The sequence below is a fragment of the Camelus ferus genome, chromosome 7 (assembly GCF_009834535.1).
Source record: "Camelus ferus isolate YT-003-E chromosome 7, BCGSAC_Cfer_1.0, whole genome shotgun sequence".
NCBI classification, from domain to species: domain Eukaryota; kingdom Metazoa; phylum Chordata; class Mammalia; order Artiodactyla; family Camelidae; genus Camelus; species Camelus ferus.
The window spans coordinates 53,944,478-53,972,450 of record NC_045702.1 but is presented as its reverse complement, the minus strand read 5'-3'; the positions used below and the strand labels follow the sequence as shown (position 1 = coordinate 53,972,450).

General features: G+C 35.0%; 2 long non-coding RNA genes and 1 other non-coding gene across 3 annotated transcripts in view; 2 read left to right on the top strand and 1 right to left on the bottom strand.

Annotated features, from left to right (window-relative positions):
• Positions 1 to 27,973, top strand: part of LOC116664949 — a 370,748-nt gene that overhangs the window by 62,579 nt on the left and 280,196 nt on the right. The window lies entirely within an intron of this gene.
• On the bottom strand, positions 46 to 14,135 carry LOC116664948. The gene is made up of 3 exons (XR_004321503.1): positions 13,818 to 14,135; positions 2,937 to 3,017; positions 46 to 265 (listed from the first exon to the last, which is right to left on the bottom strand). It is a non-coding gene; the product is annotated as an uncharacterized LOC116664948 (long non-coding RNA).
• TRNAT-GGU lies at positions 19,516 to 19,587 on the top strand. The gene has a single exon. It is a non-coding gene; the product is annotated as a tRNA-Thr (tRNA).

Genomic DNA, 27,973 nt, shown 5'->3' with positions numbered 1-27,973 from the left:
ATTCATTCACACAACACGTATTTATTGATTATTATAGCTGTCAAGACTGGATGGGTCATGCTGTGGTGGTCAAGTCCCTCATTCTCAGGGACTGCACACCACAAGTTTACTTTGCTGTCCTGCAGATCCACTCTGGGTTTGGGCATTTCTCCAGAATAGCTGTCCTCCACGTGGACACTCAGTGTCCCAGGCTGCTTCAGTCTTTTGCCACCTCCATGTCAACTTGAGCTTCCAAGACTTTCACACAAGGAGGGGGAAAAGAAGGCTGGAAAGTCAAGAGGCAATAATCAAAAACAGCCCTAGAATTGACATTCAGCATTTTCATTCCTACTTTATTGGCAAAATGTGTGATGTGTCTACCCCTAACCCTACCCCTCAGAGTACAGGAAAGAGCACTTACCCGCTCTGACAAAAGAAGAATGGATTGGCTCTCATCAGGCTGTAAACGTGCTCACCATAACCACCTTTGAGGTGTCAGATGCCCTTCCTAACATGGAGAACAGTGAACAGAGAAGTCCAAATCTTTGGACTTCATGAATCTTAAATTCTAGTAATAGTAGTGGGAACAGGACTAAATGGACAATAAACAGTTATATACAGACAATAAACAGAGATAGATAATACATAACAGAGTGCCAAGTGCTACAGAGAACAGGAAAGTAGGTTAACTGGGATACCAAATGAAAGGATGAAGTTGGCAGTAAGTGCTTATGACTTTAATTTTTTTACGTAGTTGAAAGGCATGGGGGACTGCATTGATAAGGTGATACCCGAGTAGAGACCTAAAGGGAGGCAGCAAACTGCAGATATTTGGAAGAGGGAACATCAAAGGTAAAGTTTATGAGGCAGATAAGAGTGTAGCTTACAATATCAAGAAGGAAGCAGGTAACCAACATGGCTAGAAATAAGTGGATGGGAGAATAAGAAATGAAAAGGTCAGAGCAGCAGAAGAGGTTGAGCCCTTGTATGGACTTCTAGATTGAGCCCTTGCTTTGAATAAAATCAAGTATTAGGGCAAAGGGATGACATTATTTGACTGACGTTTTAAAAGGCTCACTCTCGCTGTGTGGAGTATGGATTTTGGCAGCAAGAATTGAAGCTGAAATAAGAAGCGGTTGAAATAATTCAGGTAAAAACCTAAGGTGACTTGTTCTAAGATGAAAAGCAGAGGTGAGTGATGGGCAGTGGATTAATTCTGAATGTGTTTAGAAGACATTGGGGGGGGGGTGGGAAGGGACAGACTGGGAGTTCGAAATTTGTAGATACTGATGGGCATGTGTAGAATAGATAAACAAGATTATACTGTATAGCACAGGGAAATATATACAAGATCTTGTGGTAGTTCACAGCAAAAAAGAATGTGACAATGAATATATGTAAGTTCATGTATAACTGAAAAATTGTGCTCTACACTGGAATTTGACATAACATTGTAAAATGACTATAACTCAATAAAAAATGTTAAAAAAGAAGCTATTGACCACAAAAATTTCCAGATATATCAAGATATTCAAGTAGAGTAATGAAAAATGACTCCAAATTAAACAAATAAGCTGAAAAAATGGAGTTGTCTCTTATCGAGTTGGAGAATACTACAAAAGTAGATTGAGGGGTTGGAAATGAGCAGTTCCTTTTTGGATATGTGCTGTCTGAAATGCCTAATGGCTAAGTGAAGAATTTGAGTAAGTTACTGGGTTTACAAGTTTAAAGTTAAAATGGAAGTTCTGTGCTAAAATAAATATGTGGAATCACCTGCACTTCAAATAAATCTAAATCCATGAGACTGAATCAGATTTCTTAGGAGGTGATTGAAAGTTAGGGAACATATTTGATAAGCAAGCCTTCATACACTCCAAAGTATAGCAATATAAGAGGAAATCAGCAAAGGGAAACAAGAGAGAGAAACAGAAAGAAAGGGAATATTGTTCCTCTAGGGAAGAAGTGGGATGAACAGATAGTGGTGTCTACAAGTCAAATGAAAACATTGCTACAAGAAGGAGGATGTGGTCACCTGGGCTAACTGCTGCTGGGTGACACAAATAAAGGCAAACAGAGCAGTCATCAGTGACAATGACTGGTTTATAAATATGCCCTTAGGGATACATGACATGATATACACAAAGAAACAAGCCTAGTATTTAGCTTGTGAGAATTCAGTGCGTGTCTATTAATATTACTCTTTTGAGGCTGGTGTTCTACTGTTGTCAGAGTTCATCCCCACACTGTGATTGATCCTGATGATACTCAGCTGAATGAGATTCGTGGAACTCAACAACTAGTGTAAGAGACAGGAGAAACAGATGGAGGACAAGTGCCCATCTCAACCTGTCATTGCCAAAGGATGCAGGTATCTTGAAGGAAAAGAGAAGCTATTGATGTGATTTTTACATAGAGGAGAGATCATAGCAAAGGTACCAAAGGTAATGGAACAGGGCATATCATAAGATCTAAAATTGGTATAATTAAAGGAAAAGGGAGGTATATAGTGGTGATAGGAGAGAAAGCTAGAATGTCAGGCATTGGGTATTTTATAAACATTTTTATATGCCATTCCAAAAAAGTTCTGAATTTGTCCTGAATGCAAGGGAGGACCACTGAAGAATTTTAAGCCAGAGAAAATATACCTCTTACATAATGAGTTACTAAAAATTCACTGTAGCAAAAAAAAAAAAAAAAAAGGAGAATGGATTTGAAATATGAAAAATGGAATCTAAAAGTTAAATGTGATTTATTACAATAACATGAAAATATTTAGTATTGAATTAAGTTCATGACAACACAATTGAAAAAGGCAGGAGGGATTTGAAAAATATTTATGAGTTAAAATCATTTCCATTCGATAAATTGGATATAGATTGAATAAGACAAGGTAAGGAGACTTAGATGACTTCCAAATTTCTAATAAATATTTATTTTTCAATAATAATTTTACTCACCAGTATAAAAATACTTCAGGAAAAACTGTAGACTTAGAAGGTAGATGAATTCTCTTTTTGATTGATTGACTTTAAAAGAGCCTGGAAAATGTATAGACACTGTTTAGAATATAAATTTCAAGCTCAAGAAAGAAGATATGACTTTGATTATGGAATTAGAAGATATCTACGTAGAAATGGTAGTTGAAAGCATTTTTTTTAAGGAACTTGCACAGTCCACATAGAATGAGAAACGAATTCTGTCAGGTATGGACCCCATTATTAAATCCTTGCTAGGACAGGCTATCCCTTGTCAACTCACATGTTACTTATCGATTAACCCAACATTATTTCTAAGAAGAGAGTTTCAGTTTTTCTGACACACTAGGAAGTTACTTGATGCATAACTGAATATTCTAGTTATCTTAAGATTTGATGGTCAAAGGAAAGAGATTAATAGCCAAGGGCTTACTGAAAAATAATACTGATGTAGCATGGAATTTAGGTGAATAATGAACTATCCAATAAATCAATGAAGGGTCTTATTCAAAATGATGTTAAACAATTTGGTAATGCTTCCCAATGCAGCAATATCCATTTCATATAACATGAACGGGAAATGTATCTCCATGAGAAATGGAAGGTGTATTCATCCATTTTTCAAGACTTCTCTTTGGCATTGACAGGCTTATTCCATATTCTAAAGTTAGATGTATATTTTCTTGTTGGCTAAGGTAGGAAGATGCATATCCAATTCACTGCACAATAATACTAGATACCCAAGATATCACCACATAGGAATAGCTATCTGGACTTGAAGAATAATGCAGAAATAGATGATAAGAGTGTGACTGTAGCTGTTAATGTGATTTTTTTTTTTTTTGCATTGTGTTGAACAAGGTCACTTTTGAAAATGTAAGTATGTAGAAAGGTTTACGTTGAGTAGCCAAGGGTGGGTTATGTTGGACAATTCTCTCTCTCCTCCCCTCCACCTCTCTCCTTCTCTCATAGACACACATGCACACTCCAGACCAATCAGGATAGTAGTTCATCCAGAGAGCAGAGTATCCCATGAGTTAAACCAGCAGAACAGCTTTTACCAGAATTAGGGCAGTGATGCAAAAGCCAGATAAACAATTGCCTTTCAAGCAGAGCGAAGTCTTTTCATATACAGGGTTCTCACCAAGTTATTTGTTCTATGAGCTCACTGTTGTGGCTCATGCTAACCAAGCTTCCAGATGTCCGTTATGTTTTGATCATTTCTTAGCTTGAAGTTCAGTTGGTTTTAAAGACATCATTATCCCCCTCTTAGGTTACTTTTGCTGAAATTAGTATTATTTTCTGTTCCTGGAAATTGAGACTTATAGCTGAAATATTGCATGACTAAGCATTCAAGTTATTTGATACTCTGTTGCAAATTAGATGACACATAATCTAGTGCTTAATTATTTTTTGTAAGAGATACATTCTGAAAAAGCACATTCCGCAATATTCCTTTCCGCTAAATTTGTTTCAAGGAGGGCATATCTTACTTTCTTTAGTCTCAATATAGATTGCTTGTTTATTTTTACCATTTCAGGAGCTAGATAGGTAATAAAGTAAATGGGCCAGCTTTTTCTATTTAATTGTAAAGAAGTTATCCTTTCAAAACATGTATCCTGATATTAATGATCATTTTGCTGTTCTCTATGAAAATCTGCCGCATTTGGAATCAGTTGCATAGCCGAGGTTCTGATTGCTTTGGAGCTTCAGAGGCTCCTTGGCTATTTACAGAAGTCTCAGAATGTTTACCTCGGAGTGCGAGGCACATTTGGTAAAAAGAATGTGTGTACATCCAGATGATTTTCTAGAGACTTTTCTGAACTTTTCTTTTCTATAAGGATTTCTTTTTTCACCTGTTTTTGAAGCCATATCGAACTACAAAGGAATTAAATGATATTTCACTAGCTGTAATTCATAGCAATCAGCTTTCCAGACTCAGTATTTTTTTTTTTGGTAGAGACAAGTTATCCATTTAGTTTCCTGATGAATAAATTATAAATTCCAAAGATGTACCACATATTTCTATAAAGAAACATAATTTTTTGCTTAGTTTCCTAGAGAAGCAATTTTTACCCATGTCGTTCACCTTGAAACTTATATTCTGGCATTGGTTTCTGGGAGATGGGGATGGATTTTGCTGTTTGTACCTAGAAACAGCATTTTTCATAATGAAGTGATTATATTTTTATCCCCAAGTATAAGATACACTATACCTATCAGAAAAAATTAAATAGAATATTTTACGCAGCTTTGGTGGTGGTATCAAAAAACTGCTAATAACATCATATCTTCAAGTAAAGATGTCTTTTTCGTTTACTCGTTATTGAAAAGATGAAGCTTGTCATGGAGCACCTATAGATCTGAACTTATTTGGAGAAGATAATTTACCTTAAGCAGAAAACTGACTAGCATATGCAGAATGCTTCTGTGTTGTCATAATCTCTTCTGAGTTTGGGCATTCTAGAGAATCTGAGCAGGTCCTGAGCAGCAAGGGCTGAGTACGTAGAGATAAGTTTTGAGTGACACCATCTTTACTGATAATTAAGAATAATTTTTTAAAAATTCTAGCTTACATTGTATTTTACTCAAAAATTATTTTTGTCTTAAAGTATAATTTAACATATGTAATTAGTTATGAGAACATCAACATTGAAGAAGTCTATCTCCTTCTCCACCAAAGCTGTACTTTCATTGAAAAATTTTCATCAGAAAAGACTTTGGTACCTAACTCCACAAATGCAACAAAACATTGTCAGTTATTAGGGCAAATAAGAGAGAGAGATAAATGACGAATTCAATATTTTAAAATCATTGCAATCACTAGTTTTGTCTTTGTCAGCCTAGAAGAGTCACCTGTCAGTTCTTAAAGTTAACACATGTGTGATTATATACATACAATTTACGTGACAAAGCTCAGATCTTTTAGAATTGCACATGCTACTCAATCAGTTCCATCCACTCTGAAATAAGATTATAAGACTGGGAAACTAAAACACATGGCAAGTCTGTTTTTATTTCTTATTTTTTTCCTTAATAGAATTGTCTTCCATTTAGGAGAAAAGTATTAACTCAAGACTTTTCAATGACACTGCAAGTCAGGCTGAGAACAATGATTTGCCCAAAGCAGAAATTCTATGGTGTTTGGGAAATTTGACTAATTTTAAAGATATTGTATTGACACGGTACTTACTAGTTACCGCTAGATTTTCCAACTACTTCTTTTACTGAATGGAGAGAGAATGCAAATAAGTACATAGAAGTCTTAGTTTTCTCAAAAGGAGGGAAAAGTAAACTAATACATGCTGGGGTCTTATGTGCTCAGCACAAAACGCAAATCTTCTCACATAAATATCCCAAAAGGTAGTACTATTATTATTACCATCTTATTTTTAATAAATGAGGAAATTGAAACTCAGATTAACTAACCTGTCTTGAGTCATTCATTTAGTTAATAAGCAAAAGAGTCTGAATTATAATGCAAATTTGGCTCCAAAGTATTTGTTCTTTCTGCCATAATCTGAATCAGAAGTCCTTCAACTTTTTCATAGCACATCCATAATAGTAAAAAGAAAATAATAATTTTGATAAAGAAGGCCCAATTATATTTTAATTTCTGAATTTGTATGTATTTCTGTACTACATTATGTACATTATAAAATAAAGACAAACACAGAAAATATGAATGGGCAGAGGAAAAAAAAGAAATAGAGGTTCTAGTATTTACTGCCTTTATGTCAATGGAACATTTTGTGCACTTTTCCATAGAAACAGCCTTGAAAACCAATTCTTTCTTAAACTTTATATTTGAAATAAATATAAACTCACAAGAAGTTGCATAAAATAGTAAAGAGAAGCTCTGTCTATCCTTCATCCAATTTCTCCTACTAATAACACCTTACGTATCAAAACCAGGAAATGACATTGACACACTACAGTCGACGAAGACACCTCATCTTACCCCCAAAAGAAAGATTTTATGAGCAAAATAATCTTGTCCATTTTTTTAGAAAAATAATAACATACCCTATGATTTGTTTGGAACATGCTTTTCAATTCACCGAATGTTCTGCAATTTACCAAGCCCTTAAAATATATCATTGCCAACCAAATGGAAGCTGACACATCAGCCAGGGTGTCAGTACTTCAGAGTGTCTAAGAACACACACTCTGCTTAGTGTGAAACCAGTAACAACATATCTGCTGTGCCTCAGTTTATTCATCTTTATAATGGAGCTAATAATTGTATCCATTTCACGGGATAGTAGCTGTTATTAGTATTATTATTCAAGTTACAGATGAAGAAATCTGTACTCAGAGGGTTCAATTCCATCACTTGAAATCAAATTACTAATTATGGGATAAGCTAGACATAAATGTTTCTTTTGACCTGAATGCTGTTTCCACCATGTTATTCTCACACCCAGGCAGGGACAAAGAACAGAATAGAAAATCCTATAGCACAACTCTCATTTTTCACTACTCAGAATATTTTAGACCTTTGATTCACTGTTTATTACTTACTTTTTGTTAATTACCCCTATTGAACAACCACAAGATTTCTCCAAATATTCAAAGGTCAATTTTAGAAAATTATTAATAAAATACACTTGTAAATAGTGTCCCACTAGTATAAAAAATCGTATGTATTACAAAAGTAATAACATATTAAAATATTTTAATTTCTGGGACTAACTATATCCTGAAAAATCTGGTTTTCCATTTAGGTAAAAGATTCTGAGTAAACATTGTCATATACGTTTTTATTCAATTCTTTAAAAAAAGTTAATCTTATAAAGACTTTCTGTGAGTCGTTAGCAACAAAAATGAATCACACATACACAAAAAAATCCATCAGTCTTTGTATTTATCTCAAAGTTGTTGCTTAAGTTGCTTAAGGCCAGTGAGAGTAAAAGTAGATAGTTCTAAGTTAAAGACAAATTGGTTGCTACAGATCAATATGTAAACCAGAACATTCAGCATCAATTTTTCTTGTCCCAAATTACTCAACCCCAGGTTTTAGGAAAACATCCATATTAAACATAGACCTTTTCTGTTTTAAGCCACAGTTTGAGAGTACAGCCAATTTCAGTTCAAAATCACATGTCAAAAATTTTTTCCAGTCGTGTGGGAAATTTTTATTTAATTTTCTAACATTTTCTTGAAGCAATCTTCACATGTGTTTCAATAAGTGTAAACATTAACTGTTACTATTATCCTAGTTTTATTTTAAAAGAATTATATTTACTATACCTACAAATAGTTCACACGAAGCAAGAAACCTAATATTTATATTTTACAATAAATATTATGAATCTCTCTCTCAGGGAAAGAAACTGTTTAGATAATCTGCTTTTCACATAGAAAATCATGCTTTTAAATCTTAGGGACTATAGTTTTTTGTTTTAACTTTTTTCGTATTAGAGACGTATAGTTTACTATAAAAGTAAAATAGTGCCTTTTAGCTATAGCTAAGAAACTTTTTATTTATTTTTTTTTTTTGCAAAGGGGGAAAATTATGGAAGCTGTAAATAAGTAATGATTGCCAAAGATCAGAGGAATTTTACATAAGACCAAAGCAATTGACTCTGGTGCTTTGATACCAGTTTGTAAATAATTCAGCATAATGATAATAACGGCATCTTGAGAATTCCCAGCAACTGAACTGCCCTTTAAGGTATTGGAAGATGATTAGAGATTGAATAGTTTTAAGTCATGAATTAATTTTTGAATTTTTTTTTGATGTGGGTTGAAGTGTATTCTTTTAAATAGTTGCTACCCAACCTCTTTAGTGTAAATACAAAAAATGTGAATACGTTGTCCTCTGTGTAGTAGAACACACTTAGCCAGAGGTGGAAGAGCATGCTATTGCCCTAAGAGTCAGGAATTCGAACATCAGTAAGTTTTGCTTTTTTTTTTTTTTAATATTTCTACTTCAGACACATTGTCTTTTTTTTCTCATCTCCTTAGAGATGTGCCTTCAGATGTCATTTGAAAAGGCCTGATTCTCAGACCAGAGTAAACCACTCCCAGTTCAGTGCGATTCTCTTCTAACTAGTTTAATCTTAGGCAGGGTTTTTGGTGTGTGTTTTGTTTTGTTTTGTTTTTCCTAGGAGCTTAGACTTCCTCATGGGTAAAATAAAGAAATTGGACTCTGTGATCTCAGTGGTCTCTTCTAGTTCTGAAATGCTCCAAGTATATTGCTTTCTAAATAATTCCTAAAAAGAGAAAGCCCTTCATTTCCACTCCCTTCCTGTTTGTCCAGCCAGCCAGAGAATTACTGAGAACTACTTCTGCAGACCCCAGGCTGCTTCATAAGACCGAGGTGATTCTTGTGTAAGTGGAAAGTCCTTTGTGCTTTACTTCCCAAAGGAAACATGTACTCATCCTTACACACCTTGTCCTAATTGCTTTCCCTCTGAAAAAACTCCTTGGTCTAGCCTTGCAGAGTTCGTTATTTCCTGCCTTCAACCATCACTTTTACTGGTATATTTCTCTATATTCACCTCAGTCATTCCAGATGTTAATATTCTTTTAATATCAATGTCCTCAAATAAATTATGATTTCTTTAAAGATAAGAAGCATATTTTGTCCTCATAAATCCACAAGCAATGGATTATACAAAATGAATATTCAAAAACTTTCCAGTAAATGAAAGGCAGTTAAGTAGTTAATAAGGCAAGAACATATTAATGAAAAAGAAAAAAGTTGGGAGACATACAATTGAAATTATGGTCTCCATTCTATTAATCATTAATTTTGTATCCTTATATAAATCACTTCAACTTTGATCAAATGTCACTAACCATGCAAACATTGCCCATCTTATTGGACTGATTTGATGATTATGCTATATAATAATTCAAGCTGAATTATATAAATAGGTATGTTTTTAATCAAAACTATGTATATAATCTATATATTATATGTATTCTTACATGTATATTATATGTGTATATATATGTATGTAAACTACTTTAAAATTTCAAAGAGTCATACAATTTAAGGGCTAATTATTACATCTGATCAACTGCCACAATAAAATACAACAGTGAAGATTACTAGCTTTTGATCTATCAGTTATAGAATTTTTTGTTTAATCATGAAAAATGTGTTTTAAATATATAAGTGGAAAAGCCAGATTCAAAATTCCAGATAACAGATGAGTTAGTAGTAACTGAAAAGTAACCAAATATCATAATGTCCTTTAGAGGGTACTTTTCAGCTGGGTCAATTAACACTGTCTTGTTCTTTATTAAGAAAACATCTTCTGCACAATATGAAATTGAGTTTTTGAAACATCTGATTTTACATTACTGATGAGCCATACGCGAGTAAATGTTTAGTTTGTTCTTTTTTAACTCTACTTTATATATTTAACTCTAAAAATTATCCATAAGAAAGTGGTTTTCTCCTTATTTTTATAAAATGCTGAAGAATAGAAAACTTGAACATGGTCTGTTCAGTTGTCTCACACTGGTTAATGGAAGATACACAACTCCACAAGAGCCCTTCTCATTAACAGCAAGCAGCACAAATGGTCAGAATGCCAAGTGCCCAGGAGGTCCAGCCAGAAGACATCTGTACCTTAGGGTGCAAGACTCACTCTGCAGACTAATCATGCCATGTGTTTGCAATTAAAATAGCACTACTTAAATTCTGCCAGTGCAGGGTTCCCAGTATTTCATATCAAACTGAAATTAAAACAGTGACTATAGATATAATGAAACGAACCAGGTGATTTTAGCCCATGATTATTTTCTAAGTACCATCCTCAACAGAATATTAATTACCTGAATAATAGGAACAACTAGGGAGTTACATAAATCCATGTTTTCTCATTGGAAAAGCAAAATATATGCCATTTAGGGGTAATGATTTTTCTCACTCAGATGCAGAACATTGTGTGAATTTTAAAAATGCTCATGAATCTGCTCACTTTATATCTGATAAGAAAAACGATTTTAATAATGCTACTTAAAATGAAAGTACACACAAAACAATTAAGTTAGGAAATATGCTTATATATGTGCAAAATTATAGATATATAGATAAATAACTATGGGTGTAGACATATTAATTAAATATTAAATAAATACGGACATAGTATAGATCCAGATACCCATTACTAAATCTACATGTAACCTTAGAAATACTATTAAACTCCAAGCTCCGTCTCTTGTAATGTCTGCGTATTGTGAAACACCATGTGATTTTCCAACAGTGTCTCCTTTCCCACCCTGAGATCTCTGTTTTCACATCAGTTGCACTATTCCCATATAGACAACACCCTTTCTGATATTTTTGGGTATTTATTTCCTCTGGTATCGTTAAACTAATGATGGACTATGTATTAAGAATGGCATCATTGCTCTTGATTCTGTCTGAAAGCCCACTCAACTTTTATTTCCCTCTCCTCGAAACTTTTATACAAGGTGTAGATTTTTTGAATGCCCAGACTTAGGTCCTAAAAATTACTGTATAGCTGTCTTATTACTTGAGAAACATCATATCTGAGAGAAAAATCATGTTTTTATTTCTATTTCACTGAAGTGTTACAAGATCTAAATTATAACTGTAAGATGTTTCAAGCTATTTTTCATTAGGTACCAGGATTTCTGATGAAATTTTCTGGTGGTCCGAGAAAATCCCAGGTTATTTATTTTTAATGTACCTGAGGAAGATATATCAATACTAACTCTCATTGAAAAATCACTTATTTTAACCAACAGCACTGTCTAGCCTAAATTATTTGAGGGATTAAGAGAAGACTTATGAAATAGCAAATAAAAAACCGTACATGAATGAAATTATATCTTTAGCTTTGAACTCAGTGCATTTTTTCCATCAGATTTGTCTTCCCAATTTGGAATTGCTTAGGTTAAAATTAAGCCTATTTCCTCCCTTTAGAGGAAAATTACATAATAGGGTACAACTAATGAAATATACTACACATATACTTTCTTTTTTTTTAATTTATAGGTTTTTTTATTAAAGTATAGTTGATTTACAGTATTAAATTAGTTTCAGGTGTACACATATACTTTCAAAGACCTTAGTTTTCCCAGATTGTATGTGTATGTACACATGGGGTAATAAATCAGGACTGTGAGCAACTAAGTTTATAAATCATACAGCCAGTCCAATTATACAAAGTTCACAAATAAAGATCCATTAGTGTTTGGGTGTGAGTCAAGTAAGGGCACCCAGCATTTCTTTTCCTCCCATGATAGTTTCCTCCACTTGGAGTGAATTATCCTTACGTAGTCTTCCTAGTCTCTGTCAGTCTCCTCACTCCATCTCTCCATGGGAGGCTGAGTGACTTCCTCTGATTGGCTGGTTTGGAAGGAGAACTGAGCATGCCCAGCCTGCCCTTTCCTCTCTACTCTTGGCAGGGAGGACAAGTGTTCTCTGCTCTTCCATGCCATCAGTCTTACGAGGCCATCTCTGCCCCTCAGGTGGAGAGTCCATCCAGCACTGAGTAGGTAAGTCTTTCTAGGTCTGTGGTTTAGTATTAGGAAGCTCACATTCCTGGAGATATAACCCAAAATCTCCCAAGATGGCCTTGAGAAGTAATTTGTCATGTTATTTACAGGTAGTTCAGGATTTAGACATGGAGATGATCAAAATGCATGCTTTTATTTTTTAGGCAACCTGTTTGCATTTAGGACATAAATTTAAGAATTATTGACACAAACGATTGATTTAATCAAACTGCCTTTCTATTTATTTAGATAACTACTCTAAAGACCAGAATTCCTTACAAATGTAACAAGTATGGTCAATAAGCATACTGAAGTCTTGAGCCTCTGACTCGTCATATTCTGCTTCGATTCTTTATCCTTCTTCCTCTTCTTTGCCAAACCTGAGTGTGAGCAAAACAGCCTTCAAGGTCCCATTAGCTTGACTCAATTTTAGACAGGTTTCTTCATCTCTCTCTAGGCTCCTCACTTCCCCTTTCTTAGCGCATTTATTTTAGAAAACTTGTGATGGCATATTCTTTCTCTGCCCCTTGTGAATCTTCTCACAGCCTCTTACCAGTTTTACAATTAAGGAGTATTTTTCTCCAGGACCTGGAATCCATCCCTTTGAACATAATTACTGAAGGTAATGGTGACCCTGTCTCCCAGTCTCTGTGGGAAGGTGGGAGCCGGACTTCCCTAAGTGACAGTTAGCAAACACAGATTCTAACCATTTTAACCAGCCTCCCCACTTAACATCCTCCAGTACTTTTCCACTGATTCCCTCCAAGCCTTAAAAACTCTCCAGCCTTTTGTTTTAGCAGAGTTGAGACCAATCTCTCTCTCCTATTGCAACAATCTTGAGTACAGCCTTCATTGCCCATTTAACTGGTCCTGTGCAATTTTTCTTCTACAAGTGCCAAAGCGAGTATTCTGCCTTCCTAAGAGGCTGATAAGGAACACTGTGGTGAACACTTAGAGGTACATATCCTGGAGGTTTGCAGAGGCAGCCTACAAAGCTGGCATGGCAAAAAACAAACTTTGCCAGCAAAAAGGTATTGTGAGATGACTACTGTTCCAGTATGGGAACAGTGCACCCTTTGCCCAGACTAGGAAAATCCTGTTGAAATCATGAATCTACGAGTTGTTTGTTTAGCTGAGCTCATTTCAAGTAAGAGTTGAAAGATCTCATAGGAAACTTAATTTTTTCATTTGCTTAGAAGAAAAATTGTTCTCAGAATACAGGAGAAAAATTCAGTGATACACGCTGAGTGATTTATACCTGAACACAGACCTCCCTCATATCTATGGTAGAATGGGTTAGTGATCCAACTCTTCCCTCCCTCCTCAGTAACAGTATTACACCCAGTGCTTCTGCCGTGTAACCGGGAAGGGACCTACCACTGTCAGCAGAGTATTCATCCCAGCCCTTGACTCCAGGCCTGGCCATGCGACTTCTTTGCCCCGTGGACTTTCACAGATATGAATCTAGTGGAAGCTTGAACTATGCTTGTGCAGTCAAGCTTGTTCTCTCTCACCTCTGACGTCACCATAAGAGGAACGCCCCTCAGGTAGACAGCTGGTACCAAGACGATGGGAAGAACCTAGAATTAAGACACTCACTTAGGCCCATTAATAATCAGTGAAAAGAACAGCTCCCCAGTTGAGATCTGCCCGGATTGGTTAAGACCCAGCCAGCACAAGTATTAACAACGATTAATAAACCCTACGATCCGTATGTACACAGCATAATTATAACAATAACTTGTTAACAAAATTTATTTCAGAGATCACTGTTACAATGACTAAAAGGGCCTTCAGGTCTCTTCCAAGAGGACAACTGTTTATCTTGCAGCTGACATTCATGTGCTGGATCTCCATATTTCATACTGAAATGGAGACGTTTCATGTGCTCTACTACCTTTCTCAGAGTGATTATATAAAATAAACACATTAATTCATGGCGTAAAATTTGAAAGACTATAAACAATTAAGGATTTAGAGAAAAAGAATGAACCTAATCACAGTTTTTAGTGGTATTTACTGGAAAACCAGAAATGAATAGCACAGAGGAAGAACATTGGGTGGGGATGGAGAAATTATGTTTCTGGTGCTCATGTTGCTACAGCAACGGGACCCTGAATGACTCACCCGACTTCTCTAGACCACTGTGAGTTCTATCACCATTTTATAATTTAATCCTAGAGAATTACAAAGGAAAGATTATTAAATATTTTCTCATGTTTTGTCCAAACATATTGAGCAAATTATATATAAATACATATGTACATATCAGGGGCAATGTTTAATAACATTTTTCCAACTATATTAAGCATGACTATATTGAGATTGAGAGAGGGACAGATACAGATATACATATACAGATGTATTCATAATGCCACAGAGGGTGTCCTAAGGCAAGATGGCGCAACAGACTAAAGGGGTGAAATTAAAGGGTTTATAAACGTTAAAGCATATTTTTGGTTTTATCACAAATGAGGTTTCTGACCTTTGGCACATCTTAATTTCATTTTAATCTCAGTTTCCTCTTCTCTAAAACTGACAATAATGAGGACAGCAGACTATTTCCTGGTCTGCCTTCAAAGTAACTGAGACAGCATTTGTTAATGTGCTTCGTAAATCAAAGGCAATAAAGTGGTGCTATTGTTTTTAACAATGGACATAAAATACAGCTCAGATATAAAGTATCATTGGCAAACTTTTCTATGTCATTCTTTACTCTAGGGTGAAAATTAATCCTGCAAGAAGTAGTTTGTTAAGAAGGAAGATTCTTCCCTTCTTGTAGATTTCTCCAAAGAACACTACTTGCAGTAAACATTGTATCGTGTTAGAGTTAAGTCTTCCATCCTTGCAGTTACAGCCACAGTCAGTTAGGCTAAAAAGAATTCAACCAAAATAAATATCTGGAGACTCAACAAACAAGACCATTATGCATTATGAGATTTTTTTTCCTCAATTTAATCAGAATTCTACAGGTTGCGCTCTAAAATCTACAGCCTTGTTTTCCAATCAGAGCTACTGGTTATAAATATTTGCAGATGCTTTGATTAGAAATAATTCTCTGTTCATGGAGAAGCTTATAATGTAATCACTATCCAATTTATAGAAGACCAATGAATTCACATTACAAGCAAAAGGACTCTTTCACTGAGATACCACAGATACCTTTGGTTTCTTCACTAATCTTACATTTTCATTTTTATTTAGAACTAGGAAATATTTAAAGTTAAACTTTTAAAATTAATCTTTATTGAGCGCCATGTGAATTTTTTTCTTTGCAAATTTACAGTGAACATGTGGTTTTGTAAACATCTCCTCTGGAAATGCATTTCGACATAATCCTGCATGACTTACAAGAGATTTAGATTGTCACATAAACCTGTGATGCAACCACAGATTTCAGAGATAAACATGATTTCTTAGGTGGTTATTTTCACTATGACATATTTTATATACATGAGTGGACAAATTCAACTTGTTTCCAGGAATCTATTAAGAATTATCCTGTGATATGTTTTAAAGTTTTAAACTAAGTTCACGATGTGTTTAATATTTGGAATGGAGGATACAGGAGATTAATTTAAGCCCCAAACTCCAGAGTCTTGAATAGATATCTTTGAGAACTCGGTACTAGCACTTGTTATGATTTGCTAATACTTTAATAAACCTGCTTTTTATTTTTCAATAGAGAGAGCAATCAGATTCCAGCTACTTAAACATTCATCTGTATTGAGAATTTACTAGATAATTTGAGTTTGTTTTTGTTTCTTTTTTCTCACTGCTTATTAACACTTCATCTAGAGAAAAGATAGGAGGTGAACTTCAAGTCAATCAAATTTGATATGAAAATCATTTGTCTGAGGTATTTCTTGCCCATAGTCACCCTCTTTATTTTGGCTGATTTGGCTGCCTCTCTCAATGTTCTGGGGTTTTTTTAAATTTTATTTTATTGATTTATTTTTAATTGAAGTATAGTCAGTTCACAATGTTGTATTAGTTTCTGGTGTAGAACATAGTGATTCAGTTATATATGTGTGTATATATATCTATATATATATAGAGAGAGAGAGAGATAAACACACACACATATATGTTCCTTTTCATTTTTCTATTACAGGCTATTACAAGATATTTAATATAGTTCTCTATACTATACAGTAAGACCTTGTTGTTTATCTATTTTATATATAATAGTATCTGCAAATCCTGATCTCCCAGTTTATCTGTCCTCACTCCCTTTCCCTGCTGGTAACCGTAAGTTTGTTTTCTATGTCTGTGGGTCTCTTTCTGTTTTGTAAATAAGTTCATTTGTGTCATTTTTTTTTTTAGAATTTACATACAAGTGATAGCATATAGTGTTTTTCTGTGTCATTCTGGCTTACTTCACTTAGTATGACTATCCCCAGGTCCATCCATGTTGTTGTTAATGGCATGATTTCATTCTTTTTTATGGCTGAGTAGTATCCTACTATATATATATATATTCTACTATATATATATACACACACATATATATATATACCACAACTTCTTTATCCAATCATCTGTCAAGGGACATTTAGTCTATGTCCTCACTATCATAAATAGTAGTGCTATGAACACTGGGATGCATGTATTTTTTCAAATTAGAGTTTCCTCCAGATATATGCCCGGTACTGGGATGGCTGGATCACATGGTAAGTCTATTTTTTAGTTTTTTGAGGAATCTCTGTACTGTTTTCCATAATGGCTGCACCAAACTACATTCCCACCAGCAGGGCAGGAGGGTTCCCTCTCTTCTCTAGCCTCACCAGCATTTATCATTTGTGGGCTTTTTAATCATGGCCACTCTGACCATTGTAAGGTGGTATCCCCTTGCAGTTCTGATTTGTATGTCTCTGATGATCAGTGATATCGAGCATCATTTCACATTCTTGTTGGCCATCTGTATGTCTTCATTGGAGAAATGTATGTTTAGGTCTTCTGCCCACTTTTTAATTGGGTGGTTTGTGGGGGGTTTTTTGTTATTGAGTTATATGAGCTGTTTGTAAATTCTAGAAATTAAGTCCTTGTCAGTCCCATCATTTGCAAATATTTTCTCCTATTCTGTAGGTTGTCTTTTCATTTTGTTTATAGTTTCCTTTTCTGTACAAAAGCTTATATGTTTAATTAGGTCCCATTTGTGTTTTTTTGTTTTGTTTTGTTTTGTTTTTGCTTTAATTGCTATTGCCTTGGTAGGCTGACCTAAAAGAACATTACTATGATTCATAACAGACAATGTTTGGCCTAGGTTCTCTTCTAGGAAGTTTATAGTGTTTTATCTTATGTTTAAGCCTTTAAGCCATTTGAATTTATTTTTGTGTATGATGTGAGGGAGTGTTCTAACTTCACTGATTTACATGTGGCTGTCCAGCTTTCCAAACAATGGTCACCTGGTTATTTTGCCTCATTTGGCTGCCTCCCTCAGTAGTGTTGAGTTCCTTTAAAATTTACCTGCTCGGCCAAAGGAAATGGACTATGGGATAGAAAAAGACAAGTTTTTGATGAAAGCCTTAAAATTAGTTAGGTGCCTTTCTCTACAAGTAAAATAAATGATACAAATATGGGCCTCTCTTCTGACACCTTCAGGACGGTTCTTCAGCATGACAGACGTCTTTATGGGATCACGGGACCACTGAAAAGCAGGCACACTAAAAGTTTGCCATTGTTAACACAACACCTACTTTAAGTTGGCCTGTTTGACCAGTTCAGGCTTCAGATCTCTTCAAACAGCTCCAATAGCACATCCATGCGACTTCTAAATATACATTTTTGTGAGCAATTCCAAAATTAAGTGAGAACAAAAGAAAGCCTCCCACGTTGGGGGGAGTAGCAGGAAGAGCAAGTAGACAAGAGAGGGAAGTAGACATTAAGGAAGGAACCCAGCAGATGGCAGGGTTTTTGTTATTTGTTTCCCCTATTTTCCACTTCCACCTCCCATCTGGCCCCCCACTCCACAGGCCTGGAGCCCAGCTCCAGTCAGATAATGGGAAGTGGTTAGAACTATGCAGATATATCCAAGCCAGGAAGCTCTTGCTTTCCCACATTTGAGGCTCTGGAAGGAGATCATCTTTTAGGAGGCTAGCCTGAGGTAAAGCCTCTTCTGAGAAAACCTGGCAAGTGGCACGGTGGCAGAGGAAGGCTTTGTGTGTCGTTTTACTTAAATGCCTTTAGTCAGAACTAGAGACCTAGAATAGGTTGAGTCTGGCTGAGGAAATGGCACAGGAGAATCTTTTTGTAAGATTTAAGGTTTCTTTTATTTAGTTATTATTATTTGACCTTATCTACAAAACAGAAACAGACTCAAAGACATGGAAACAAACTTATGGTTACCAAAGAAGAAAGAGAGAGGAGGAATACATAGGGAGTTTGGGATTAGCAGATACAAATTACTGTGTATAAAATGGATAAACAACAGGGTCCTACTGTGTAGCACAGGGAACTATATTCAATAGCTTGTAATAACTGATAGCTAAGGTTTCTTTTGAGGGCAAGCCACAACACACTGACACTCGCAGAGATGAAAGGCAGAACTCTTTGTTACTTACACTTCCAAACAAGGGAAGCCTGCCAGGGAAGGTCTCTAGAGAGTTGTACCTGAGGACAGGATAACAGCACACCAGCGTCATAGGGAACAGCTCATTACGACAAGGGGGGAAGTTTAGTTAGGATTTACACACTCCCTGAAGACTGGCTAATTTAAATAAGTGATCACTCTCTAGGGTTTGGCGACTGTTGCTAGTTGTCCCTGTCTGGCCCTGGGACAATTAGGGCACTGCATAATGGCCTGGAGTGTGAGATCAGGTAAGGGAAATGGTCGGGTGCTCAAGATGGGGAACTGACAGGGCATCATCTTTTCTGGTTTCATCATGAAGACAGCATTAAAAAAAAGTTATTACAATTGACCCCTTGATGTCTTGACATCAGTTCTGAGTTTAATAATTTAAAGTATTCACATGGCTTAAATAGTAGAGGAGACTTTTAGAGAGTCGAGGGCATTCATTGCACTAAATAGCATAGAGAATATTCTACTATGAGAGTAAAAAGGAGGAAAACAGGGGGAGGTATAGCTTAATGGTAGAGGGCGTGCTTGGTATGCACGAAGTCTTGGGTTCAATCCCCAGTGCCTCTGTTAAGGGGAAAAAATAAATAAATGAATGAATAAAAATAAATAAATTTTTTGAAAAGAAGGAAAACAATTATTATGAGTCCTTGGAACCACGTTCCGAGTTTACATGCTATTAGCCAAGAAAAAAAATGAAAATGTTCAGGGTTTCTAACAATATCATGGTGAAGTTGTTTAGTGTATTCAAACTATGAGTTATATTTTTATGACAACATCTTGGTGTATGCCTTGGGTCAAGGTGTAAGATTCAGCAGTTACATTGTTGGAGGGTATGAACTTATAGTTCAGTAAAGTATATGAAAGGTTAGTGGTTTTTGTTTTTAACCAAGGGGGATCGGTGGAGGTCATGGTCAGGGATACAAGGCAGGTGGTCATGGTGGCAAGTGGGACGAGGGGGTATGAGAAGGCACTAAAGAATGGGAAGTCTTGCCTCCGGGGGACTGAGGCAGGACCAATATGAGGCAGTTGCCTCCTGGGGAAAGCAACAATCTGCATTAGTTTGTAGAACAGCATAGACGGGAGTAACCTCTGTAAGATTTCCCTTTAGGCATGAGAGGGTAGGGGTTTATGCTTTGGCAGAGAGCAAGGAGCGTATGGCATCATGGGCTAAGCAAACAGCAAGCTCAGGAAATATACTATAATCCCTGATACTACAGGAACTAAAATAATAAATGTCCCCATCTGTCCAATTTGACAATTGACAATGTCCAATTTCTCAGCACCTTGGGGGAGAGAGCCCATGGACATTGCTGGGGCGGTGTTCTTGGTATTAAGTGAAGTCATCTCTGGTGCAGGGGAGAAAGTCATCTCCAATGGCAAGGTCTTGGGCTGGGGCTATGTCATCTGGGATGTGGGACTGTGGTATCCTTCCAAGTAAGTATCCACTTGAGCTGGTGTAGGTTATGCTTTTGTGGCCCTGTGAGATTTGAAGGTAATGTTGGGCCTGGAAGCTTGACTTTAAAGTATCTTTTATTTTCAAAGGTGATACCTGCATCAGGGTTACTGACATAATTGAACCAAAGTGCCAGAACCCAACTGGCACAATTAATGACCTAATAATTAAGGGTGGCCAAATCTAAAAGCTCCCAACAGTTCAAGGTTTTACCTCAATGGGTGATGAGGGGGTTCTGCTGGAATAAGTTTCAAATCACATGGCCTGATTTGGGTACATGATGTTAATCTGGTTCCAGGTTGTTTGATAATTAAAATGTCTAAGGCTGAATTTGAAGTTCCAGCATTTGTCTATAGGTTGTTCCTTCAATTTAGATGATTATTATGTGTTCTTTGCCTCAGTTATTTCTTCAGTTGGTAACATACAAGTCAGCAAGGTCTTCGAGGTCACAAGCTTCACTGAGTTTTCCTATCTATGAACATATCTGCAAAGGACTGAATGTGTCCCCAGAAAATTCATATATCGAAATGCTAATCTCAATGTGATGCTATGTGACGGTAGGACTTTTGCAAGGTAATGAGGTCATGAGGGTGGAGTCGTTATGAATGAGATTAGTGCGCTTATAGGAAGTGGCCAGAGAGCTAACTAGCTTTCTTAACACCATGTAATAATACAGTAAGAAGTAGGCAGTCTGCAACCCAGAAGAGGGTTGTCACCAGAACTGCAGCATACTGGCACTCTGTTCTCGGACTTGCAGACTCCAGAACAGTGAGAAGTAAATTACTGTTATTTATAAGCATCCAGATTGTGGTTCTTTGTTACAGCAACCTGAGCTGACCAAGATAATGATTTATCTTTGCCTTTGCTATGTCTGATTTAATGTCTTTGAATAAAGTTTAAAAAATTGTTAGTAAGGAACTTTGACTTTTTCATTAGTTTTATAGTTTCTGTAACTTACATATTTTCTTCACTACTATATATATTTGAAGTTTATTTTTATTACTGGTATACAGAAAGTCAATTATTTTTAATGTGGCTCCTACACATGACCTTAAGTGTTATATAAACTGTTAATTATTTTTCTGTAGATTCTTTTGAATTATCTACTTAGACAATTGTGTCTTCTACAAATAATGATAGTTTTGTATTTGCCTTTCCAATACATAATTTTATTTTACTTTCTTATTTTATTTAACTAGCTGGGATGGTCTGTATAATGCTGAACAGAAGACCTGTTAATAAGCATTCTTTAAAGTCATGATTTTAAAGGGAATGCTGTAAACATTTCCCTATTGACTATGACTTTTTTTTTAATTAACTGCCATTTAATTTATATATTAAGAATTTTTGGTTGATGAGTTACAAAATAATAGACAAGTGAATTGACAAATGACAAATTGAATAATGACTTGATAAAATAATATAGATTTCCCCCTTTAGTTAGATGAATTACATTATTAGATTTTCTAATGATGTAATAATTTTGATTTCTGGATTAAATTCAACTCAATAATTTTAACTTTATGTTTGAATCATTGAACGGTTCATATGCAAATTGTGAATAGTTTATTTAGAATTTTTGCAGTTAAGTTCATAAGTCATTATTTTATTTTTTCTTATATTACCTTCATATGATTTTAGTATTAAGGTTATCTTAAGCTTATAAAATAAATTGGGGCATATTCTTTTTTTTGGTACTTTGCATTGGTGGCTTAAATATTTTACAGAATTTGGCCATAAAATGATTAGGACTGGATATTTACTTAGTGGGTAGATTTTAAATTTGTTATTCAATTTCTCCACTGATTATAGGAAATTTCAGATATGCTATTCTTCATAAGTCAGATTTATTTGTAATTTTCTGCAATTTTTCTCTTTCACCTGAGTCTTTGTTTCTTTTAAATAATAGTATACTACTTATATTTAATCTCACCTGCTACTGTAATATGTAATACCTTTGCCCCAAATCTCTCTCCTTCCCCCCTTCATCTCTTTTGTTTCATTTTTCTTGAGCAAATTTTATAGGCTATTGTCAAATTAATTAGTTATTTGAAGGAATCTTCTTTTGGTTTGAAGATTCTTAATTATATCTCTCTTTTTATTTATTACTTTCTGCTCTTACATTTATTTTTTCACCTATTTTATTCAGATTTATGAATAAGAATACTAAGCATGTGAATTATATTCACCTTATTATTTTAGTTTATACTAAGTATATTTAATTTATTAGATTCCAAGTTTTCTTTTTATTCTATTGTACATCATTTAAAGCTATAAATTTTCCTCCACCCCTCAATTTAAAAGTAATGTCTTTATTATGAGTGAATCTTAGTATTCCAATGTCTGTTATGATTTCTTTTTTATCTTGAAATATAGTTGATGTACAGTATTATGTTACAGGTGCACAATATAGTGATTCACAATTTTTAAAGGTTATTTTCCATTTATAGTTATAAAACATTGGCTATATTCTTTGTGCTGTACAATATATCCTTGTAGCTTATTTTATACATAATAGTTTGTACCCCTACCCCTATATTGCCCCTCCCTAATCTTGCCCCTTCCCTCTTCTCTCTCCCCACTGGTAACCACTAATTTGTTTTCTGTATCTGTGAGTCTGTTTCTTTTTTGTTATATTTACTAGTTTGTTGTATTTTTTAGATTCCATGATATCATACAGTGTTGGTCTTTTTCTTTCTGACTTATTTCACTTAACATAATGCCCTCCAAGTCCATCCATCTTGTTGCAAATGGCAAAATTTTCCTTTTTATGGCTGAGTAGTATTCCATCATATATTCATACCACATCTTTATTCATTCAACCATGGATGGACATTTAGATTGCTTCCATATCTTGGCAGTTGTAATTAATGCTGCTATGAACATTGGGATCTGTGTATCTTTTTGAATTAGTATTTTTGTTTTTGTCTGGTATAGACCCAGGAGTGGAATTGCTGGTTCATATGGTAGTTCTATTTTTAGTTTTTTGAGAAAACTTCATACTGTTTTCCGCAGTGGCTGCACCAATTTACATTCCCCCTAACACTGTATTAAGGTTCCCTTTTCTCCACATCCTTGTCAACGCTTGTTATTTGTGTTCTTTTTGATTTTGCAAATATTTCTACCATTCTGTAGGTTGTCTTTTTGTTTTGTTGATGATTTCTTTTACTGTGAAAAAGCGTTTACATTTAACTAGGTCCCATTTGTTTCTTTTTGCTTTTATTTCCTTTGCTTTAGAAGACAGATCCAAAAACTATTGCTGCAATTTATGCCAAAGAGTGTTCTGCGTATGTTTCTCTAGGAATTTTACGGTTTCTGGTCTTATCTTAGGTCTTTAATCCATTTTGAGTTTATTTTTGTATATGATATTAGAGAATGTTCTAATTTCATTCTTTTACATATAGCTGCCCAGCTTTCCCAGCACCACTTATTGAAGACACTGTCTTTTCTGCATTATGTATTGTTGCCTCCATTGTCATGGATTAATTGGCCATGATTTCTTAATTAAATTAACTTAAAATGTGTTTTTAAAAGTTTAAACTGGAGATTTATTAGTATTTATTATTTTATTACTTATTATTGCATGAGGTTAAAGAGATAGTGGCTTCTCTGTGGTCGGGTGTATAGGATGATTCTTTAACATGTTTTAAGATTTGTCTTTGGATTAAAACACGATTATTTCTTTACAAATGATCCATGTGGGCTCAAAAAAATCTGTTTTTTTATTTTCAGATGTTAAAAACATGATTATTAGATTAAGTTTTTTATTGCAGTTTTGAATATTCTATATCCTTACTGAATTTGTGACTACATGATCTCTCAATTACACGGAGAATGTTGACAAGATTTTCTCCCATGTTGGACAAGAAGATAGAGGCCCAAAGATTCTTTTAAGTTTTAAACATTTAGTGTCCTTTTATCCAGTTGGATGACTCTTGCTAGTATAACTCTCTCAACAAAGTATCTATTCAATTTGCTTCATATGCCAATGGCTTCATTCACAGTTCTTTTTGAGATATAGTTCTGTTTTAAATCTTGATTACAGGTGCATTGAATATACAACCATCCACAAAAGAATTCTACTTTTAATCTCTTGTGCCTGAGCCATTTTTTGCACCTGAAAGAGTTTAATAGAGGCCAACATATTCCTTTCATAGATTTCAGCAAAAAGTTTGACAGACACATCTTGGCTTAATCTTTTTACTAGGCAGGTTCTTAATTAGCTTTTGTGCTTAAAGAATTTTTCAGGTTGGAAATGAGAAATAATTAAATTTTTCCCTGGAGTTCTGGATTCTTTCTTTTTCTCTTATCTGTATTTTCGAATCAGTCTATTGTGTGTTAATCTTTTTCTTTATTTTTTTCTTTTTTTGGTACCAAGTCCAATGCAGACAACAGCAACCAAAGCATGCCTGCAGCATGCTGTTTCTCACCTCTTCCCCTAAAGTCAAAGTGAAAATGATCAGTTTTCTATCTCTGTTATTAAGGGAGCTACTTTTAGCCGATGTTTTCTCCTCAATCCCAGTAATTGTTTTCTCACCTCTAGCCACCTGGGCCTGAAGTCAATGCGTGAAAATGTAACTTTTATTATAATAGTGTCTGTATTCATCAGCTTCAGCTGCCATTACGAAGTATCACAGGCTAGATGACTTAAACAACAGCATTTCTCTTCTGACAGTTCTAGAGTCTAAAAGTCCATGATCCAGGTCCTGGCAAGTTCAGTTTCTTATGGGGCCTCTCGTCCTTGTTCCTGTGTGGCTGCCTTGTCCCTGTGTCTTGCACGGCCTTTCCTCTGTGCACACAAGGGAGGGGAGGGAGCTAGCTAGTGTCTCCTGTTTCTTCCATAAGGACACTAATCCTGTCAGATTAAGACCTCACCCTTATGAACTCATTTAACCCTAATTACCTCCCAAAGCCCTCTTCTCTAAATAATATCACATCAAAGGTTAGGGCTTCAACATATGAATTTGGGGTGCAGAGGACTTAATTTAGTCCATAACAAAATCCCACTTCTAAATATCAATTTTTATATCAGCGATACCTGCACTTTATGTCATAATAACGACTCCCAAATCTCAGTTACCACAGCAAAATTTATTTTCCATTCATGTTAACAACTGACTGCTGGACAACTGTAGTCCTGCTACAGGGCTCTGCCCAAGTGTTAGTGCCCTACTGGGATCCGGACTAAGAGACTAATTCCTGTGCCACTGGGAAAAAGCAATGGTAGTGTAGCATGACTACTCTTTTTTAATTTAATTTAATTAAAAAAATTTTATTGAAGCTTAGTTGATTTACCATGTTAGTTTCAGGTGTACAGCAGAGTGATTCAATTACACCTGTGTATATATGTATATTCAATTTCCTGTAATAACATGTAAGAAAAGAATCTGAAATGATAACATGGCTACTCTTAAAGCTTTGGCTCGGATACCATATACTGTCACCTCCAGTCACATTCAGTTGGGCCAAGCAAGATATGTTAACTAGTGTGATGTCAGGTGGGTAAGAAACACACACGCAGACGTTGTATGTCCTTATATTGATGGATACTTGTATTTTAAGTAGAGTTTAGTTCATTCACATTAATTATAATACTTGTATATTTGGATTAATTTTGGTCATTCTAGCATCTGCTATCTCCTAATGTATTTTAATGTAGTTTTCCTTTCCGTGAATTATTTTAAGTGGCATATTTTCCCAATTCCTTTTCTTTCATTACGTTTGTTCTAGTGTATCAGTAGCTTTGCTGAAATTGTTAACATGAATGTTTAATCTAAATTTAACATTAATCACTATTATCACTTTGTGGTATAATCCAGAGACCTTAGAATGCTTTAATTCTGCTCACCTCACTCCCAAATACAGTGCTTTTGTGTACAGGATTTTAGCTTGATCTTGATTTTTTTCAATCATTAAAAATAGATATTACTAAATATTATTGTTCTTAGTTAAAACAGTCAATGTTTATTTAAATATACTATCAAAGGGGTAGAATATAGCTCAGCGGTAGAGTGCATGCTTAGCAGGCACAAGGTCCTGGGTTCAATCCCTAGTACCACCATCAAATAAATAAACCTAATTACCTAGCCCCATCCAAAAAAAAAAAAAAAAAAAACAGTGAATTTACTATCAAGTTTATAATGATTTTTGCTAATACTCCTTTTTGCATCTCAGAACATTCTTGAGGTTTGTTTTCCAGTTTCTTGAAGTACCTCATGGACTTTTAGGCTCTTTGGTTGATCTGCTTGTAATATATCCTTTCAACTTCGTTGCTGTGAAAAATCTTGATTTCTTGACGTCGTTCATGAAAACTTATTTCACAGGGTGTACAATTTTTCAACGGTAGTTGTTTTCCTCCTCGTCTCCAAACTTCTAATGTGCGTAGCTGTTGATAAAAATGCTTTTCATTCTGATTTCCACTCCTCTGCTGAATATCTCTTATCCACTGTTTTTAAGATCTTCTCTTCGTCTTAGGGCTCTAGGGGTCTCATTGTAATGAGTCTGTGTGTGGGTTTCTTTTTTAAACAATACTTGGGTTTTATAGGTTTTCCTCAATTCATGATTTCACATCATTCTCCGGTTCTGAAAAATGTTCGGCCATGGTTGTTTTCAAGTATTGCTTGCCTCCATTCTCTCTATAATCTCTTTCAGAACCCTGATTAGACATGTGTTAAAATTTTTATACTTACCCTATATTTATATATTTATATAATCTTCCCCTTCATGTTAACTATTTCTTTACCTCTCTTGAAACATTCTTGTTTATATCTGTTTTTCAGATCACCATGTAAGTCTTCAGCTATGTCTAACATGCTGCATGGCTGTCCTTTTTTAAAAAGAATTCATTCATTATAGTTCTCATTACTGGCAGTCTTTATTCATTGTTTTTCAAATCTGTGTAGCCAATTCAGTATTAAACTGAGAGGTTCAGGATTTTTTGTTTGAAATGTATTCAAGATGAGACTATTTATTTATTCAGTATTTTTTTCTAGGCTAGAAAGACAGTCAAAACATTAAAATAATCAAGAAAATCACAAGTAAAACCATTTAAAACTGGAATTAATTAGTTAAGTGACAGCCGAATTAAATGTTTCAGAGATACATTTCCCAATTCTTAATCGTATTTAATTCTTTGTGATGAAAAGAACACTTAGAACAACATCTGGTTCAAATCAATGGTTCCGTGTGTCTTTGTGAAGACACTCTTTTCACAAGCTCTACCTCTGAGGGTTGAGCAGAAAACAGAGCACATACAACAGGAGCTTTTAAATTTTCTGTCTCCAAAACCTTCCTTGGTTCTTACATAATGACCATTTAAACAACTGTATAGAGATGGCTGATAATCTACAAATTAAAACATTTTCCAAAATTGGGTTACTTTGAAAGCCAACGTGTACTGTTTCTCCTACTTATGATACTTATGACACAATAACAGGGCCATTTGTCAAAGGGTTTGAGATGCTAAGTTAAGAATGCCAGAGATCGTTTCCAGTGTTGATT